Source organism: Olea europaea, unplaced genomic scaffold (assembly GCF_002742605.1).
Source record: "Olea europaea var. sylvestris unplaced genomic scaffold, O_europaea_v1 scaffold2131, whole genome shotgun sequence".
NCBI classification, from domain to species: Eukaryota; Viridiplantae; Streptophyta; class Magnoliopsida; order Lamiales; family Oleaceae; genus Olea; species Olea europaea.
The window spans coordinates 101,495-107,690 of record NW_019239275.1 but is presented as its reverse complement, the minus strand read 5'-3'; positions in this window follow the sequence as shown (position 1 = coordinate 107,690).

Here is a 6,196-nt window from a genome sequence, read left to right as displayed (position 1 = left end):
AATGAATCGAGTCAACTTTAAACACACAAGCTCGGCTCGTTCTCAAGGGACGAGCTCGGCTTGGCCCACAACCCGAATTTTTTTCTTGAAAATTTTCAAACTTTTCTTCACATTTTTTATGAGCCCATGAGCTCGATAAGCCGACTCGTGCTCGGGCTCGTCATTTAACGAGCTCGAGCGGCCCACGAACCGAGCTTTAACGAGCTGACAAGTCGCTCGACTCGTTTGACATCCGTTCCAATAAGGGATCAAATATAGTGTAAAATTTGATGCAACGCCATTTTGCCCTTCCTTCCCCTTTTCAACAAATATTTATTTCATCTATATCCATTTTTTATATTTTAGAATCAATAGATTTTAATTGATTTTGAAATTGTTTTAATGATGGCTATTTTTACTTAATATTTATTTTTAAATATTTAAATTCTAATCAATTAATAAGTAATAATTATCGATACAATAAATTAAAATTGTTCATTAAAAAGTCAAAACTTACAAATTTGATAATCAATAAATTAGCATTAGAATATAAATATCTTAAAAACATAAATTAAAGTAAAATACAATGTTAAACTTAAAAATAATTTAATACTTCGGAAGGTCATTTCTAATTAATGATTTTTTAAACAATATAATAAGTAATTAAATAATTCAAAATAAAATTTGGTGCAACTTTTACGCCAAATTTGATGTAACCGTTGGCGATGTTACACCAACTTTTGGTGTTACTCATTGAAAATGGTCCTAGGCTTCTCAACACTAAAGAATTAGCATTTATATGAATAGAAATATGCAGGTCTTGAATTGAGAGTTCAATGAAAATAACGTTGACGGTAGAATTACGATCTATAAATTCCTCTCACCTAACCAATATCTTTTCATCGTAAAGTCGGCACTTTTGATGCTTAAATTGGAGTTCTTAAGAGGTGGAATTACTATTTGTAAGAAACATATTTGAATTTGCACGCCATCATTTTCCTAGGCAGAAGTATTTATAGATTTCCTTGGAACTTTGGATCATTTTAAAAGATGACAGGTGGAGATCATTTAGCGGTGGGCTGATAATTGATTTTGTTATGTATTCACGTGTTATTTATTGGTGTAGCAGTCACGTTTTTCAAATTTACCTACGTACGTTTGAACCAAGCTACAAGTGCAAGGGAATGCATCATAGATCTTTTACAGATAAGACACATAGGTGTGGGTGGTTTAGTTTTTGCAATAAAATATTCATATGAGCCCACCCCATTTGAAAACCTGTAAATCTTCTGGTATTTTTTTCTTCTGTACACTAAGCTTTTTTCCGTATGTTTAAATAATGGTTTTGCATCAATAAAAAGGGGTAGTTTGCTTATTCTCTTTCATGACCACTTTTATTGCCATCGTGCTTTTAGATTTCGCTTAGGAATTGGTTAAGTTCACGGGATAGATTTCTTGACTCAACAAATAATAATAGAGGGATAGACTAATAATTACAAATACAGTGAGGACAGCACGCCAGAATGTCAAAGGTCAAAGTGCTCACATCCATTGCAAAGAAATTGGAAGAAGAGAATTGGACTTGGTCGTTGAGGGAGCTCCTAAAGGTTGAGGAGGAGAAGCTCAGATTATAAAGTCCCTTATACTTTGGGGACCTAGAAAAAATAATCAAACGAAAATATGTGAAAATTAGGCCTGGCACCTCTAAATGTTTTACAATCGCAAAATTACTGTCAATTGATTTTTATTTCAAAAAATAAAAAAATGTTTCTTCCTTAAATATCTTTGCCGAACCATATATAAGCCCGAATTTGACCCTCATTATTTGATGTTATAATTTTAGCAAGTGTTTTTTAGGAGAATGTGTGGTTGAAAAAGAAGGAATTTTTTTTTTACGTGTAATATTATTTTATTGGAGATTGTGTAGTTAGAAAGAAAAGAGTGAAAAATGTATTATAAATTTAATGGGGCTAATAGTTGTAGTGGTGGGGGTGATGAAGTGGAGCTTGTGATGGTGTTGTTAGAGATGGTTGCCAAGGACAATAGTTTTGGAGGTGATAATTTCGAATAGAACAAGTATTCAAATGTAATAGAATGGATAGGTATTTTGATTTCTAATATCTTAGTGTTNGTATATTCCTTTTATTTTATTAGAGGGGTTTCTCTTGATTGAATACAGAAAAAGAAGACCATCCCCTTTGTGCTTCAATAGGTCTAGGTAAGGTATACGAAGAAAAATCCTATTTGACATTGTTGACAATGAAACTTACCGAAGAGATTCGTTTCTCAACAAATTGATGGTTGTTGTGGTGATGAGTTTGTTCTTAGTGATATAATTGGAGTCGATTGCGGGTGGTGATTGTGAACTGATGGGTGTGATGGTGGTGGATGTGGTGATGATGGCGCTGACAACAACGTAATACATTATATCATATGTGTAACATATTGTGTTATATGTGTTACAAAATGTAACAAAAAATATTATTGGTTTTTTTTTTTGGAAATAGTTTATTCTTGAGTGATGATATTCTTAATCCACGACTTCAATAGTCATTCCTCCTGACAAATTATTTGAGGCAACAAAATTGTAGAAAATTAATGTCTCAAATAACAAGTTGATATGACATGTAGGATGATTATCGTAGTCACTGATTATGATTATTTTTAGCGTATTTATGAAAATTACCCAACTAATATTCTGACCAGGAGGTGTTTGAAATAGAGTTCAAATGAGCCTTGTAATGTTGGAAGAGGGTTCGGCCAGTTTGGTGGAAGGAAAATAGACTTGGCAAACTGGGGCAGTCATTGACTTGGAATTGGGCTCAGAAGAAGAACGCGATCTTCACTACTAGGGAAATACTTTGTTTCTATTAAGGTTTTTAACGAGTTAACTTTTACTACGCAAATAAAATAATAATGTACTCTTTTTTCATCACTATAATGTTCTCCGCAGTTTTTCGTAGTAAAATTTTAACGAGGCATATTTCATGTAATAAATGTACATGATCTACAGACATTTATCCTCAAATTTTATGGTTTTACTCTCATATGTTACAAATTGTACGTGAGAATCCCAAACAGACAACAAGATTTGTTTTTACCGAATTCTCATGTTGAATAAAGTCAAACTATGATAGATGATGTCAAGTATGAAGATAGTATTCCTTGGAGCTATAACAAAGCAACGGAACATAATTTACCAATAACGTCTATTAAAAGTTTTTGGATGATGGTATTATTGAAGACGTTGACTCACAAGTTATGAATGACTCGATATAAGGATTCCCATTTATTGAAATTAGGAAAAGAAGATGCATTCTTTTTTGTTCCTCTCAAATTTTGTCTCATTGATTTTTTCGACAATGTCTAAATGAAACATCATTTCATAATCCAAATTTTTATAATTAATTGTACTTTTTATATATTTGTGTGATATTGTTATCCTTCGAAATTTTTGTCAAATAAAATTTTTATCAAGGCAAATAATAGTGTAATTAGTTATTTAATGTAGAATATTGCAAAAACATACTATTTATGAGCGACAAGTATATCTCTGCAACTTAATTATATCATATAAATATGAGACTTTAAGTCTTTAACAATTTAAAATTTTTATTCTCTCTTTTCTCCTCACTTTTTCTCTCTATAATTTATAATAATTCTTAATATTAGTATCATAATGTAATCCCAAAACATGATTACAATGCAAAACATGAAAATATAGTTTATTTTAATTTGGGGTCACTAAAACAGCGTAGGACCCTCCTACATANCTTAAACCAAATTTTAATATTAAAGAGCAGTGGTAATGATTGCAATTTCACGTGGTCCCAAATGAACTAGCATGACTCACATGCATGTCATATCAGCTTTTATCAGAACCATACTATACAAACATAATTGTTGATATGCAGGATGATCGAATATTCACACCTCGGAGGCCGAGCATTATTTTATTCATGCGGGATCCATGCTCCATGTGAGGATAGGTCATTCATTCGGTCAACAAAATTCAGGCACTTTGACATTTTGCCTTTTATCATTCTCTTGTGATAATTAATGGTCGAATATTGTTTTAAAAAAAAAAATTCCCTTATTTGAGAGTGATTGTTTAAAATTATATGATTAAAAAGAAAAGGTTATAAGAGGATTATGTGAAATATTCTTTGAAAAAACAAAATATATAGATGAAAATAAGTGGAAAAAAAATGATTTTCAAACAACCACTTTCAAATACGTATAAAATCAATTTGATTTAAATGAGACCATATTCTATAAGCGACATGGTACTTTTACGTCTAGATGAGCAAGGATTTTTGTATTTAATGAAAAAATCGAAAAAGGATTTTCATAATGTTTCTAGAAGTGAGCTGGCAGTTCAGTGTCCATAAGTTCGGAAAAACTAATAAATTTAAGAGTTCTGCTGTTGGTCCAAGCTTGGGGACCAATTCAAAAACAAGGAGGCTGAGGTGGTGACATCTCAGCCCTTGATTTCAATCCATGGAATTCAAATCAAGGGTTGAGGTGGAAACACCTCAGCAGCCTGGATTTGAGTTGGTCCACAAGCCTAGACCAACAACTTTTATGTAAATTTAATGTCACATCATGTACATATTGTTTGATCTCTTCTACCTCAGGTGTTATTGCAAAAGACAATGTTCATTATTGACGTTTTGGTAGTTTCCTTCAACAGGCCTTACGTTCCCATTTCAAATAATGTAAGATATTCTTTTCTGAACTATATCGTCAAATTTGTCAATTACATCATTGAATTACATGGCCCGTACATTATTTCTTTATAGAAAATATGTAAATATTAAATATCAATATACTTGTAATTAGGATATAACAAAATAAAAAATTATAATACTGAACTTATTACCTCTTTGTCAATTAGAATAAATCTCAAATTATCAACATTTTTTTATCCTTTGAATAGGATTCTCTTGAACTCTTTCAAGCTAAAATCACTTTAATGGACCATCCATCTTCGTACGATATTATCTCTCTTGTAACCTTTGACTGCATAATGCAAAGCCAACCTTCAATAAAGTAATTCACATAAAGAATTGAAATAATTTAGAAAGTGATTGTTACCTCAAAAGAAATGGATTTAAATAGTCGAGAAAAAGTCATTAGAGATAATATTTAAAGATATTTTGTAACGAGCATCCATTCTTTTATTATGAAATTATAATTATATACATGAATATGAATGTTAATTTATTGAAATTAATGAATTTAGCATTAGACATAAATAGAAATGTAACAAAAAATTAATTATGTAAAAAATTAATAGTGTGTTTGAGTCCATTAATTTTGAAAAATGTATTATGAAATAGTAGATTTGAGGAGAATGTGTGGTTCAAAAAGAATGAATTTTTTTTTAATTTACATGTAATATTATTTTGATGAAGAATGTGTAGTTGAAAATGAGTACTGTAGAAAAAATAATGTGGTAGAATGTAAAATAATGAGTGACAAATAGGGGCTAAATTACTCGTCTAGTAGATGTGTACTAATGATTTTCTTGAAATTGAATTAAGAAGAAAACTAAAAGATTATTCCAAAATTGATTGAAAGCCAAAGACTCTAATTTGGATGCGAGCTCCCCTTAGTGATCCTATAGTAAAAAGTCGCAATTGTTTAATATTAGCTAAATAAAAAATTAAGCACTAATCTCGAGAAGTATGAGGGAACGTGAAAATAATTCATATCGGGGAGTGAAATAAAATATGTACGATCTAAGCTAGAATTACATTTTTTTCATACATGACTATGAATATTAATTTGTGAAAAATTATTGGATATACTATAATTAATGTCGACTTAGGTTAAACGAATTTTTTCATTAACGAGAAACAAACAGTACAATGCTCTTGTACAAATACAATTAATCGCATAAATGAACCCTTACTTTTTTCTTTTTCTTTTTTTATGCTTATATAAAAAAATGCATTGGTTCCGAAATTTTATTTTTTACTATAAAATCAAAATTGTAACCGTCCAGTTCCTATTCATATGCCTCTCTCTCTCTCTCTCTCTCTCCCTCCCTCCCTCCCTCCCTCCATATTTGTGTGTTGATATGTGCATTGGTTATTGGTGTAAAATGCTCTCCAATAATTAGAAGTGATAATGAATCGAGTCAACTTTAAACACACAAGCTCGGCTCGTTCTCAAGGGACGAGCTCGGCTTGGCCCACAACCCGAATTTTTT